Source organism: Phyllobates terribilis, unplaced genomic scaffold (genome assembly GCF_046119375.1).
Source record: "Phyllobates terribilis strain yellow unplaced genomic scaffold, ASM4611937v1 Scaffold_377__1_contigs__length_1856515, whole genome shotgun sequence".
Taxonomy (NCBI): Eukaryota; Metazoa; Chordata; class Amphibia; order Anura; family Dendrobatidae; genus Phyllobates; species Phyllobates terribilis.
The window spans coordinates 504,682-518,693 of NW_027363137.1; the positions used below are offsets into that span (position 1 = coordinate 504,682).

Here is a 14,012-nt window from a genome sequence, read left to right on the forward strand (position 1 = left end):
ATCAGGAGCCCTCCTGCTAAGGGTAGACAGCTGCTCGTTCCACCCCACCCCCCGCCTTAATTGGTTCTCCTCCCTTCCAACGGTGTTGAGGCGGGTGGGAACAGCAGGGGGTGAAGGTGCTGTGTTTAAAGAGGTGGAGTTATGCAGATCTAAAACGCGTGGATTGCAGCAGCAGCAAGCCGAAAAGTGCAGGCATGTAAGGGATCTAGAGGTTGACAACATGTCTTCTTAACGGGAGTCCAGGAGCTCATCTCCACAAATGGACTTTTCAGGATCCTTGGGTGGCTCCGTAGTTTGAAACCAATTCTGGTTATCGCTTCTCGGCCTTTTGGCTAAGATCAAGTGTAGTATCTGTTCTTATCAGTTTAATATCTGATACGTCCCCTATCTGGGGACCATATATTAAATGGATTTTTAGAACAGGGAGATGGAAAAAGAGCTTGCTCTGTCCACTCCACGCATTGACCTGGTATTGCAGTATCTCCAGGACCGGTGCACCCCTTCTTTAATGCAGTTTCTAAAATCAGAAAGAATTGAATTCAATGTTTTTTGTTCATTTTGCTTGTTTGTCGGATTTTGGGATGGACTCTTTGGCTTTGCTTTTCTTCTCCTCATTGGATTTTTCATGTTCAAAGTTGCAGAAGCCAGATTACAAGCTCATTTTGGTTCAACTTCAGCAACTGTGCATTGCATTGCCATGTAATGTGATGCAATGCTATCTTTCTAGCTCTCCCTTTTTACTTCCTTTTGGATAAACAGACATATTAGGCAAGCATTTTGGAGCTTTCACCTAAATAACTACAGGTGGTGAGATAAGCTGCACAATATAATTGACCTTTCAGTATATTGTTGCACACACACCATCTATTTAGCAAATGCCCTTGTTATCAACAGCAGCCTTTTAAACTCACCTGAGCTAACAGGTATGTGCGCTGGTTACTCTGCTGCGCTTAAAATTTCTTTTTTGGTTTGCTACAATGCCTTTTCTGAAACGTTGTCTCCTTCTGCTGGAACACTGACTTCTTTCATTTAATGCCTGCAGACTATAAAAGAGAACCCAACCCAAAAAGTTTGGTTGATTAGTCTGTGGCATTCTGTTAAACTGTTGCTTATGGCGGTCTCTGTGAGCTTCTCAGCGACATTCAGCCAGCCAGGTATCCTGCCTGCAGTAGATGGAATGTGGCAATGGAACGCTGGCTGCGCGTGTCATAATAGGCTCTGAGCCTTTATATACCTGTGCACAGCAGCAGCCACCTTCAGTCTGCTGCTGGACAGCCAGCAGCAGCAGCAGCAGGAGAGGTATGTAATCAGGAGCCCTCCTGCTAAGGGTAGACAGCTGCTCGTTCCACCCCACCCCCCGCCTTAATTGGTTCTCCTCCCTTCCAACGGTGTTGAGGCGGGTGGGAACAGCAGGGGGTGAAGGTGCTGTGTTTAAAGAGGTGGAGTTATGCAGATCTAAAACGCGTGGATTGCAGCAGCAGCAAGCCGAAAAGTGCAGGCATGTAAGGGATCTAGAGGTTGACAACATGTCTTCTTAACGGGAGTCCAGGAGCTCATCTCCACAAATGGACTTTTCAGGATCCTTGGGTGGCTCCGTAGTTTGAAACCAATTCTGGTTATCGCTTCTCGGCCTTTTGGCTAAGATCAAGTGTAGTATCTGTTCTTATCAGTTTAATATCTGATACGTCCCCTATCTGGGGACCATATATTAAATGGATTTTTAGAACAGGGAGATGGAAAAAGAGCTTGCTCTGTCCACTCCACGCATTGACCTGGTATTGCAGTATCTCCAGGACCGGTGCACCCCTTCTTTAATGCAGTTTCTAAAATCAGAAAGAATTGAATTCAATGTTTTTTGTTCATTTTGCTTGTTTGTCGGATTTTGGGATGGACTCTTTGGCTTTGCTTTTCTTCTCCTCATTGGATTTTTCATGTTCAAAGTTGCAGAAGCCAGATTACAAGCTCATTTTGGTTCAACTTCAGCAACTGTGCATTGCATTGCCATGTAATGTGATGCAATGCTATCTTTCTAGCTCTCCCTTTTTACTTCCTTTTGGATAAACAGACATATTAGGCAAGCATTTTGGAGCTTTCACCTAAATAACTACAGGTGGTGAGATAAGCTGCACAATATAATTGACCTTTCAGTATATTGTTGCACACACACCATCTATTTAGCAAATGCCCTTGTTATCAACAGCAGCCTTTTAAACTCACCTGAGCTAACAGGTATGTGCGCTGGTTACTCTGCTGCGCTTAAAATTTCTTTTTTGGTTTGCTACAATGCCTTTTCTGAAACGTTGTCTCCTTCTGCTGGAACACTGACTTCTTTCATTTAATGCCTGCAGACTATAAAACAGAACCCAACCCAAAAAGTTTGGTTGATTAGTCTGTGGCATTCTGTTAAACTGTTGCTTATGGCGGTCTCTGTGAGCTTCTCAGCGACATTCAGCCAGCCAGGTATCCTGCCTGCAGTAGATGGAATGTGGCAATGGAACGCTGGCTGCGCGTGTCATAATAGGCTCTGAGCCTTTATATACCTGTGCACAGCAGCAGCCACCTTCAGTCTGCTGCTGGACAGCCAGCAGCAGCAGCAGCAGGAGAGGTATGTAATCAGGAGCCCTCCTGCTAAGGGTAGACAGCTGCTCGTTCCACCCCACCCCCCGCCTTAATTGGTTCTCCTCCCTTCCAACGGTGTTGAGGCGGGTGGGAACAGCAGGGGGTGAAGGTGCTGTGTTTAAAGAGGTGGAGTTATGCAGATCTAAAACGCGTGGATTGCAGCAGCAGCAAGCCGAAAAGTGCAGGCATGTAAGGGATCTAGAGGTTGACAACATGTCTTCTTAACGGGAGTCCAGGAGCTCATCTCCACAAATGGACTTTTCAGGATCCTTGGGTGGCTCCGTAGTTTGAAACCAATTCTGGTTATCGCTTCTCGGCCTTTTGGCTAAGATCAAGTGTAGTATCTTTCGAAAAGGCGGTTTTGGATGTTGGCCGCCCTAGTAGATTGATACATTATGCACACTGGGGTTTAGGCGCTTGTTAGTACGCCAGGTGGCTAATATAGTCATCTGGTGGAAAGCATGGCCCCCCAGGATCGACGCCATTGGGCCGGGGAAGATCGAAAGCCCGAAGTGTGAAGTGCCCCAGGAGTGGTGACCCTGGGGTGCCTCAACTCACTGGGATTGGGAACCCCACTTGAGTTTATGGCACATTTGCACTAGCACTTCAATATTTCTTTCTTCACACACACCCTTATTCCGGGCCTTCTGGCCTTAGGATGGGGAATTTTTCAATTCCCGGTCGAAGGTCCGGGCAGTATTATACTGTGAAACCTTCACTATTTATTTAATTTTTTTGTCACTGTGTGTCCACTTTTTCACGTGTGTCCACGTCCTTACTAGGATTTTGTCGGGATGCGGTTCCCTTACGGGTTCCTCTCTTGGCAGGTCTAGGGGGGGAGTGTGTGGCCATCAGGTTCCGCTGCCCCCTGAACCCCCCTGGCTCTCCTCTTTCTGGAGGAGAGCGTTGTTGGCTCCCCTCTTCCGGGAGGGGAGCACAGTCTTTGGCTCCCAGTGCCTTGCTCGGGTGAGAACTCGGGCAGGTGCTGGGGGTAAGATTGGGTCGCCTCTGGCTCCGGCTGGAGGTGGCTATTTGTCCCTGTTCCTCGCTGTGGCCTTCTGGCTCGGAGGGACGGGGAATGGTTTGGGGGACTCTTCTCCTTTTGGAGAGGGTTTCAAGAAGACCAGCATCCTAGTGCACTTTTTTTGTGGCACTTGTCACTTTTTTAAGCGCACTCGGGTTTTGTACACGAATTCGGGCTTTCGAAAAAAAAAAAAAAAAAAAAATCTGTTCTTATCAGTTTAATATCTGATACGTCCCCTATCTGGGGACCATATATTAAATGGATTTTTAGAACAGGGAGATGGAAAAAGAGCTTGCTCTGTCCACTCCACGCATTGACCTGGTATTGCAGTATCTCCAGGACCGGTGCACCCCTTCTTTAATGCAGTTTCTAAAATCAGAAAGAATTGAATTCAATGTTTTTTGTTCATTTTGCTTGTTTGTCGGATTTTGGGATGGACTCTTTGGCTTTGCTTTTCTTCTCCTCATTGGATTTTTCATGTTCAAAGTTGCAGAAGCCAGATTACAAGCTCATTTTGGTTCAACTTCAGCAACTGTGCATTGCATTGCCATGTAATGTGATGCAATGCTATCTTTCTAGCTCTCCCTTTTTACTTCCTTTTGGATAAACAGACATATTAGGCAAGCATTTTGGAGCTTTCACCTAAATAACTACAGGTGGTGAGATAAGCTGCACAATATAATTGACCTTTCAGTATATTGTTGCACACACACCATCTATTTAGCAAATGCCCTTGTTATCAACAGCAGCCTTTTAAACTCACCTGAGCTAACAGGTATGTGCGCTGGTTACTCTGCTGCGCTTAAAATTTCTTTTTTGGTTTGCTACAATGCCTTTTCTGAAACGTTGTCTCCTTCTGCTGGAACACTGACTTCTTTCATTTAATGCCTGCAGACTATAAAAGAGAACCCAACCCAAAAAGTTTGGTTGATTAGTCTGTGGCATTCTGTTAAACTGTTGCTTATGGCGGTCTCTGTGAGCTTCTCAGCGACATTCAGCCAGCCAGGTATCCTGCCTGCAGTAGATGGAATGTGGCAATGGAACGCTGGCTGCGCGTGTCATAATAGGCTCTGAGCCTTTATATACCTGTGCACAGCAGCAGCCACCTTCAGTCTGCTGCTGGACAGCCAGCAGCAGCAGCAGCAGGAGAGGTATGTAATCAGGAGCCCTCCTGCTAAGGGTAGACAGCTGCTCGTTCCACCCCACCCCCCGCCTTAATTGGTTCTCCTCCCTTCCAACGGTGTTGAGGCGGGTGGGAACAGCAGGGGGTGAAGGTGCTGTGTTTAAAGAGGTGGAGTTATGCAGATCTAAAACGCGTGGATTGCAGCAGCAGCAAGCCGAAAAGTGCAGGCATGTAAGGGATCTAGAGGTTGACAACATGTCTTCTTAACGGGAGTCCAGGAGCTCATCTCCACAAATGGACTTTTCAGGATCCTTGGGTGGCTCCGTAGTTTGAAACCAATTCTGGTTATCGCTTCTCGGCCTTTTGGCTAAGATCAAGTGTAGTATCTGTTCTTATCAGTTTAATATCTGATACGTCCCCTATCTGGGGACCATATATTAAATGGATTTTTAGAACAGGGAGATGGAAAAAGAGCTTGCTCTGTCCACTCCACGCATTGACCTGGTATTGCAGTATCTCCAGGAGCGGTGCACCCCTTCTTTAATGCAGTTTCTAAAATCAGAAAGAATTGAATTCAATGTTTTTTGTTCATTTTGCTTGTTTGTCGGATTTTGGGATGGACTCTTTGGCTTTGCTTTTCTTCTCCTCATTGGATTTTTCATGTTCAAAGTTGCAGAAGCCAGATTACAAGCTCATTTTGGTTCAACTTCAGCAACTGTGCATTGCATTGCCATGTAATGTGATGCAATGCTATCTTTCTAGCTCTCCCTTTTTACTTCCTTTTGGATAAACAGACATATTAGGCAAGCATTTTGGAGCTTTCACCTAAATAACTACAGGTGGTGAGATAAGCTGCACAATATAATTGACCTTTCAGTATATTGTTGCACACACACCATCTATTTAGCAAATGCCCTTGTTATCAACAGCAGCCTTTTAAACTCACCTGAGCTAACAGGTATGTGCGCTGGTTACTCTGCTGCGCTTAAAATTTCTTTTTTGGTTTGCTACAATGCCTTTTCTGAAACGTTGTCTCCTTCTGCTGGAACACTGACTTCTTTCATTTAATGCCTGCAGACTATAAAAGAGAACCCAACCCAAAAAGTTTGGTTGATTAGTCTGTGGCATTCTGTTAAACTGTTGCTTATGGCGGTCTCTGTGAGCTTCTCAGCGACATTCAGCCAGCCAGGTATCCTGCCTGCAGTAGATGGAATGTGGCAATGGAACGCTGGCTGCGCGTGTCATAATAGGCTCTGAGCCTTTATATACCTGTGCACAGCAGCAGCCACCTTCAGTCTGCTGCTGGACAGCCAGCAGCAGCAGCAGCAGGAGAGGTATGTAATCAGGAGCCCTCCTGCTAAGGGTAGACAGCTGCTCGTTCCACCCCACCCCCCGCCTTAATTGGTTCTCCTCCCTTCCAACGGTGTTGAGGCGGGTGGGAACAGCAGGGGGTGAAGGTGCTGTGTTTAAAGAGGTGGAGTTATGCAGATCTAAAACGCGTGGATTGCAGCAGCAGCAAGCCGAAAAGTGCAGGCATGTAAGGGATCTAGAGGTTGACAACATGTCTTCTTAACGGGAGTCCAGGAGCTCATCTCCACAAATGGACTTTTCAGGATCCTTGGGTGGCTCCGTAGTTTGAAACCAATTCTGGTTATCGCTTCTCGGCCTTTTGGCTAAGATCAAGTGTAGTATCTGTTCTTATCAGTTTAATATCTGATACGTCCCCTATCTGGGGACCATATATTAAATGGATTTTTAGAACAGGGAGATGGAAAAAGAGCTTGCTCTGTCCACTCCACGCATTGACCTGGTATTGCAGTATCTCCAGGACCGGTGCACCCCTTCTTTAATGCAGTTTCTAAAATCAGAAAGAATTGAATTCAATGTTTTTTGTTCATTTTGCTTGTTTGTCGGATTTTGGGATGGACTCTTTGGCTTTGCTTTTCTTCTCCTCATTGGATTTTTCATGTTCAAAGTTGCAGAAGCCAGATTACAAGCTCATTTTGGTTCAACTTCAGCAACTGTGCATTGCATTGCCATGTAATGTGATGCAATGCTATCTTTCTAGCTCTCCCTTTTTACTTCCTTTTGGATAAACAGACATATTAGGCAAGCATTTTGGAGCTTTCACCTAAATAACTACAGGTGGTGAGATAAGCTGCACAATATAATTGACCTTTCAGTATATTGTTGCACACACACCATCTATTTAGCAAATGCCCTTGTTATCAACAGCAGCCTTTTAAACTCACCTGAGCTAACAGGTATGTGCGCTGGTTACTCTGCTGCGCTTAAAATTTCTTTTTTGGTTTGCTACAATGCCTTTTCTGAAACGTTGTCTCCTTCTGCTGGAACACTGACTTCTTTCATTTAATGCCTGCAGACTATAAAAGAGAACCCAACCCAAAAAGTTTGGTTGATTAGTCTGTGGCATTCTGTTAAACTGTTGCTTATGGCGGTCTCTGTGAGCTTCTCAGCGACATTCAGCCAGCCAGGTATCCTGCCTGCAGTAGATGGAATGTGGCAATGGAACGCTGGCTGCGCGTGTCATAATAGGCTCTGAGCCTTTATATACCTGTGCACAGCAGCAGCCACCTTCAGTCTGCTGCTGGACAGCCAGCAGCAGCAGCAGCAGGAGAGGTATGTAATCAGGAGCCCTCCTGCTAAGGGTAGACAGCTGCTCGTTCCACCCCACCCCCCGCCTTAATTGGTTCTCCTCCCTTCCAACGGTGTTGAGGCGGGTGGGAACAGCAGGGGGTGAAGGTGCTGTGTTTAAAGAGGTGGAGTTATGCAGATCTAAAACGCGTGGATTGCAGCAGCAGCAAGCCGAAAAGTGCAGGCATGTAAGGGATCTAGAGGTTGACAACATGTCTTCTTAACGGGAGTCCAGGAGCTCATCTCCACAAATGGACTTTTCAGGATCCTTGGGTGGCTCCGTAGTTTGAAACCAATTCTGGTTATCGCTTCTCGGCCTTTTGGCTAAGATCAAGTGTAGTATCTGTTCTTATCAGTTTAATATCTGATACGTCCCCTATCTGGGGACCATATATTAAATGGATTTTTAGAACAGGGAGATGGAAAAAGAGCTTGCTCTGTCCACTCCACGCATTGACCTGGTATTGCAGTATCTCCAGGACCGGTGCACCCCTTCTTTAATGCAGTTTCTAAAATCAGAAAGAATTGAATTCAATGTTTTTTGTTCATTTTGCTTGTTTGTCGGATTTTGGGATGGACTCTTTGGCTTTGCTTTTCTTCTCCTCATTGGATTTTTCATGTTCAAAGTTGCAGAAGCCAGATTACAAGCTCATTTTGGTTCAACTTCAGCAACTGTGCATTGCATTGCCATGTAATGTGATGCAATGCTATCTTTCTAGCTCTCCCTTTTTACTTCCTTTTGGATAAACAGACATATTAGGCAAGCATTTTGGAGCTTTCACCTAAATAACTACAGGTGGTGAGATAAGCTGCACAATATAATTGACCTTTCAGTATATTGTTGCACACACACCATCTATTTAGCAAATGCCCTTGTTATCAACAGCAGCCTTTTAAACTCACCTGAGCTAACAGGTATGTGCGCTGGTTACTCTGCTGCGCTTAAAATTTCTTTTTTGGTTTGCTACAATGCCTTTTCTGAAACGTTGTCTCCTTCTGCTGGAACACTGACTTCTTTCATTTAATGCCTGCAGACTATAAAAGAGAACCCAACCCAAAAAGTTTGGTTGATTAGTCTGTGGCATTCTGTTAAACTGTTGCTTATGGCGGTCTCTGTGAGCTTCTCAGCGACATTCAGCCAGCCAGGTATCCTGCCTGCAGTAGATGGAATGTGGCAATGGAACGCTGGCTGCGCGTGTCATAATAGGCTCTGAGCCTTTATATACCTGTGCACAGCAGCAGCCACCTTCAGTCTGCTGCTGGACAGCCAGCAGCAGCAGCAGCAGGAGAGGTATGTAATCAGGAGCCCTCCTGCTAAGGGTAGACAGCTGCTCGTTCCACCCCACCCCCCGCCTTAATTGGTTCTCCTCCCTTCCAACGGTGTTGAGGCGGGTGGGAACAGCAGGGGGTGAAGGTGCTGTGTTTAAAGAGGTGGAGTTATGCAGATCTAAAACGCGTGGATTGCAGCAGCAGCAAGCCGAAAAGTGCAGGCATGTAAGGGATCTAGAGGTTGACAACATGTCTTCTTAACGGGAGTCCAGGAGCTCATCTCCACAAATGGACTTTTCAGGATCCTTGGGTGGCTCCGTAGTTTGAAACCAATTCTGGTTATCGCTTCTCGGCCTTTTGGCTAAGATCAAGTGTAGTATCTGTTCTTATCAGTTTAATATCTGATACGTCCCCTATCTGGGGACCATATATTAAATGGATTTTTAGAACAGGGAGATGGAAAAAGAGCTTGCTCTGTCCACTCCACGCATTGACCTGGTATTGCAGTATCTCCAGGACCGGTGCACCCCTTCTTTAATGCAGTTTCTAAAATCAGAAAGAATTGAATTCAATGTTTTTTGTTCATTTTGCTTGTTTGTCGGATTTTGGGATGGACTCTTTGGCTTTGCTTTTCTTCTCCTCATTGAATTTTTCATGTTCAAAGTTGCAGAAGCCAGATTACAAGCTCATTTTGGTTCAACTTCAGCAACTGTGCATTGCATTGCCATGTAATGTGATGCAATGCTATCTTTCTAGCTCTCCCTTTTTACTTCCTTTTGGATAAACAGACATATTAGGCAAGCATTTTGGAGCTTTCACCTAAATAACTACAGGTGGTGAGATAAGCTGCACAATATAATTGACCTTTCAGTATATTGTTGCACACACACCATCTATTTAGCAAATGCCCTTGTTATCAACAGCAGCCTTTTAAACTCACCTGAGCTAACAGGTATGTGCGCTGGTTACTCTGCTGCGCTTAAAATTTCTTTTTTGGTTTGCTACAATGCCTTTTCTGAAACGTTGTCTCCTTCTGCTGGAACACTGACTTCTTTCATTTAATGCCTGCAGACTATAAAAGAGAACCCAACCCAAAAAGTTTGGTTGATTAGTCTGTGGCATTCTGTTAAACTGTTGCTTATGGCGGTCTCTGTGAGCTTCTCAGCGACATTCAGCCAGCCAGGTATCCTGCCTGCAGTAGATGGAATGTGGCAATGGAACGCTGGCTGCGCGTGTCATAATAGGCTCTGAGCCTTTATATACCTGTGCACAGCAGCAGCCACCTTCAGTCTGCTGCTGGACAGCCAGCAGCAGCAGCAGCAGGAGAGGTATGTAATCAGGAGCCCTCCTGCTAAGGGTAGACAGCTGCTCGTTCCACCCCACCCCCCGCCTTAATTGGTTCTCCTCCCTTCCAACGGTGTTGAGGCGGGTGGGAACAGCAGGGGGTGAAGGTGCTGTGTTTAAAGAGGTGGAGTTATGCAGATCTAAAACGCGTGGATTGCAGCAGCAGCAAGCCGAAAAGTGCAGGCATGTAAGGGATCTAGAGGTTGACAACATGTCTTCTTAACGGGAGTCCAGGAGCTCATCTCCACAAATGGACTTTTCAGGATCCTTGGGTGGCTCCGTAGTTTGAAACCAATTCTGGTTATCGCTTCTCGGCCTTTTGGCTAAGATCAAGTGTAGTATCTGTTCTTATCAGTTTAATATCTGATACGTCCCCTATCTGGGGACCATATATTAAATGGATTTTTAGAACAGGGAGATGGAAAAAGAGCTTGCTCTGTCCACTCCATGCATTGACCTGGTATTGCAGTATCTCCAGGACCGGTGCACCCCTTCTTTAATGCAGTTTCTAAAATCAGAAAGAATTGAATTCAATGTTTTTTGTTCATTTTGCTTGTTTGTCGGATTTTGGGATGGACTCTTTGGCTTTGCTTTTCTTCTCCTCATTGGATTTTTCATGTTCAAAGTTGCAGAAGCCAGATTACAAGCTCATTTTGGTTCAACTTCAGCAACTGTGCATTGCATTGCCATGTAATGTGATGCAATGCTATCTTTCTAGCTCTCCCTTTTTACTTCCTTTTGGATAAACAGACATATTAGGCAAGCATTTTGGAGCTTTCACCTAAATAACTACAGGTGGTGAGATAAGCTGCACAATATAATTGACCTTTCAGTATATTGTTGCACACACACCATCTATTTAGCAAATGCCCTTGTTATCAACAGCAGCCTTTTAAACTCACCTGAGCTAACAGGTATGTGCGCTGGTTACTCTGCTGCGCTTAAAATTTCTTTTTTGGTTTGCTACAATGCCTTTTCTGAAACGTTGTCTCCTTCTGCTGGAACACTGACTTCTTTCATTTAATGCCTGCAGACTATAAAAGAGAACCCAACCCAAAAAGTTTGGTTGATTAGTCTGTGGCATTCTGTTAAACTGTTGCTTATGGCGGTCTCTGTGAGCTTCTCAGCGACATTCAGCCAGCCAGGTATCCTGCCTGCAGTAGATGGAATGTGGCAATGGAACGCTGGCTGCGCGTGTCATAATAGGCTCTGAGCCTTTATATACCTGTGCACAGCAGCAGCCACCTTCAGTCTGCTGCTGGACAGCCAGCAGCCGCAGCAGCAGGAGAGGTATGTAATCAGGAGCCCTCCTGCTAAGGGTAGACAGCTGCTCGTTCCACCCCACCCCCCGCCTTAATTGGTTCTCCTCCCTTCCAACGGTGTTGAGGCGGGTGGGAACAGCAGGGGGTGAAGGTGCTGTGTTTAAAGAGGTGGAGTTATGCAGATCTAAAACGCGTGGATTGCAGCAGCAGCAAGCCGAAAAGTGCAGGCATGTAAGGGATCTAGAGGTTGACAACATGTCTTCTTAACGGGAGTCCAGGAGCTCATCTCCACAAATGGACTTTTCAGGATCCTTGGGTGGCTCCGTAGTTTGAAACCAATTCTGGTTATCGCTTCTCGGCCTTTTGGCTAAGATCAAGTGTAGTATCTGTTCTTATCAGTTTAATATCTGATACGTCCCCTATCTGGGGACCATATATTAAATGGATTTTTAGAACAGGGAGATGGAAAAAGAGCTTGCTCTGTCCACTCCACGCATTGACCTGGTATTGCAGTATCTCCAGGACCGGTGCACCCCTTCTTTAATGCAGTTTCTAAAATCAGAAAGAATTGAATTCAATGTTTTTTGTTCATTTTGCTTGTTTGTCGGATTTTGGGATGGACTCTTTGGCTTTGCTTTTCTTCTCCTCATTGAATTTTTCATGTTCAAAGTTGCAGAAGCCAGATTACAAGCTCATTTTGGTTCAACTTCAGCAACTGTGCATTGCATTGCCATGTAATGTGATGCAATGCTATCTTTCTAGCTCTCCCTTTTTACTTCCTTTTGGATAAACAGACATATTAGGCAAGCATTTTGGAGCTTTCACCTAAATAACTACAGGTGGTGAGATAAGCTGCACAATATAATTGACCTTTCAGTATATTGTTGCACACACACCATCTATTTAGCAAATGCCCTTGTTATCAACAGCAGCCTTTTAAACTCACCTGAGCTAACAGGTATGTGCGCTGGTTACTCTGCTGCGCTTAAAATTTCTTTTTTGGTTTGCTACAATGCCTTTTCTGAAACGTTGTCTCCTTCTGCTGGAACACTGACTTCTTTCATTTAATGCCTGCAGACTATAAAAGAGAACCCAACCCAAAAAGTTTGGTTGATTAGTCTGTGGCATTCTGTTAAACTGTTGCTTATGGCGGTCTCTGTGAGCTTCTCAGCGACATTCAGCCAGCCAGGTATCCTGCCTGCAGTAGATGGAATGTGGCAATGGAACGCTGGCTGCGCGTGTCATAATAGGCTCTGAGCCTTTATATACCTGTGCACAGCAGCAGCCACCTTCAGTCTGCTGCTGGACAGCCAGCAGCAGCAGCAGCAGGAGAGGTATGTAATCAGGAGCCCTCCTGCTAAGGGTAGACAGCTGCTCGTTCCACCCCACCCCCCGCCTTAATTGGTTCTCCTCCCTTCCAACGGTGTTGAGGCGGGTGGGAACAGCAGGGGGTGAAGGTGCTGTGTTTAAAGAGGTGGAGTTATGCAGATCTAAAACGCGTGGATTGCAGCAGCAGCAAGCCGAAAAGTGCAGGCATGTAAGGGATCTAGAGGTTGACAACATGTCTTCTTAACGGGAGTCCAGGAGCTCATCTCCACAAATGGACTTTTCAGGATCCTTGGGTGGCTCCGTAGTTTGAAACCAATTCTGGTTATCGCTTCTCGGCCTTTTGGCTAAGATCAAGTGTAGTATCTGTTCTTATCAGTTTAATATCTGATACGTCCCCTATCTGGGGACCATATATTAAATGGATTTTTAGAACAGGGAGATGGAAAAAGAGCTTGCTCTGTCCACTCCATGCATTGACCTGGTATTGCAGTATCTCCAGGACCGGTGCACCCCTTCTTTAATGCAGTTTCTAAAATCAGAAAGAATTGAATTCAATGTTTTTTGTTCATTTTGCTTGTTTGTCGGATTTTGGGATGGACTCTTTGGCTTTGCTTTTCTTCTCCTCATTGGATTTTTCATGTTCAAAGTTGCAGAAGCCAGATTACAAGCTCATTTTGGTTCAACTTCAGCAACTGTGCATTGCATTGCCATGTAATGTGATGCAATGCTATCTTTCTAGCTCTCCCTTTTTACTTCCTTTTGGATAAACAGACATATTAGGCAAGCATTTTGGAGCTTTCATCTAAATAACTACAGGTGGTGAGATAAGCTGCACAATATAATTGACCTTTCAGTATATTGTTGCACACACACCATCTATTTAGCAAATGCCCTTGTTATCAACAGCAGCCTTTTAAACTCACCTGAGCTAACAGGTATGTGCGCTGGTTACTCTGCTGCGCTTAAAATTTCTTTTTTGGTTTGCTACAATGCCTTTTCTGAAACGTTGTCTCCTTCTGCTGGAACACTGACTTCTTTCATTTAATGCCTGCAGACTATAAAAGAGAACCCAACCCAAAAAGTTTGGTTGATTAGTCTGTGGCATTCTGTTAAACTGTTGCTTATGGCGGTCTCTGTGAGCTTCTCAGCGACATTCAGCCAGCCAGGTATCCTGCCTGCAGTAGATGGAATGTGGCAATGGAACGCTGGCTGCGCGTGTCATAATAGGCTCTGAGCCTTTATATACCTGTGCACAGCAGCAGCCACCTTCAGTCTGCTGCTGGACAGCCAGCAGCCGCAGCAGCACGAGAGGTATGTAATCAGGAGCCCTCCTGCTAAGGGTAGACAGCTGCTCGTTCCACCCCACCCCCCGCCTTAATTGGTTCTC

The 14,012-nt window shown here is 45.5% G+C and overlaps 10 non-coding genes and 1 pseudogene across 10 annotated transcripts; all 11 read left to right on the forward strand.

Annotated features, from left to right (window-relative positions):
• Positions 1 to 312: 312 nt before the first annotated feature.
• Positions 313 to 503, forward strand: LOC141223604 (U2 spliceosomal RNA). Its single transcript, XR_012291172.1, has one exon. It is a non-coding gene; the product is annotated as a U2 spliceosomal RNA (small nuclear RNA).
• Positions 504 to 1,618: 1,115 nt separating this feature from the next.
• On the forward strand, positions 1,619 to 1,809 carry LOC141223605 (U2 spliceosomal RNA). The gene has a single exon (XR_012291173.1). It is a non-coding gene; the product is annotated as a U2 spliceosomal RNA (small nuclear RNA).
• A 1,115-nt stretch (positions 1,810 to 2,924) lies between these two features.
• On the forward strand, positions 2,925 to 3,016 carry LOC141223810 (U2 spliceosomal RNA; annotated as a pseudogene).
• A 796-nt stretch (positions 3,017 to 3,812) lies between these two features.
• LOC141223779 (U2 spliceosomal RNA) lies at positions 3,813 to 3,998 on the forward strand. Its single transcript, XR_012291332.1, has one exon. It is a non-coding gene; the product is annotated as a U2 spliceosomal RNA (small nuclear RNA).
• Positions 3,999 to 5,113: 1,115 nt separating this feature from the next.
• LOC141223841 (U2 spliceosomal RNA) lies at positions 5,114 to 5,304 on the forward strand. Its single transcript, XR_012291363.1, has one exon. It is a non-coding gene; the product is annotated as a U2 spliceosomal RNA (small nuclear RNA).
• Positions 5,305 to 6,419: 1,115 nt separating this feature from the next.
• Positions 6,420 to 6,610, forward strand: LOC141223607 (U2 spliceosomal RNA). The gene has a single exon (XR_012291174.1). It is a non-coding gene; the product is annotated as a U2 spliceosomal RNA (small nuclear RNA).
• A 1,115-nt stretch (positions 6,611 to 7,725) lies between these two features.
• Positions 7,726 to 7,916, forward strand: LOC141223608 (U2 spliceosomal RNA). Its single transcript, XR_012291175.1, has one exon. It is a non-coding gene; the product is annotated as a U2 spliceosomal RNA (small nuclear RNA).
• A 1,115-nt stretch (positions 7,917 to 9,031) lies between these two features.
• LOC141223609 (U2 spliceosomal RNA) lies at positions 9,032 to 9,222 on the forward strand. The gene has a single exon (XR_012291176.1). It is a non-coding gene; the product is annotated as a U2 spliceosomal RNA (small nuclear RNA).
• Positions 9,223 to 10,337: 1,115 nt separating this feature from the next.
• Positions 10,338 to 10,528, forward strand: LOC141223702 (U2 spliceosomal RNA). Its single transcript, XR_012291264.1, has one exon. It is a non-coding gene; the product is annotated as a U2 spliceosomal RNA (small nuclear RNA).
• A 1,115-nt stretch (positions 10,529 to 11,643) lies between these two features.
• On the forward strand, positions 11,644 to 11,834 carry LOC141223611 (U2 spliceosomal RNA). Its single transcript, XR_012291178.1, has one exon. It is a non-coding gene; the product is annotated as a U2 spliceosomal RNA (small nuclear RNA).
• A 1,115-nt stretch (positions 11,835 to 12,949) lies between these two features.
• Positions 12,950 to 13,140, forward strand: LOC141223703 (U2 spliceosomal RNA). The gene has a single exon (XR_012291265.1). It is a non-coding gene; the product is annotated as a U2 spliceosomal RNA (small nuclear RNA).
• The last annotated feature ends 872 nt before the right edge of the window (positions 13,141 to 14,012 follow it).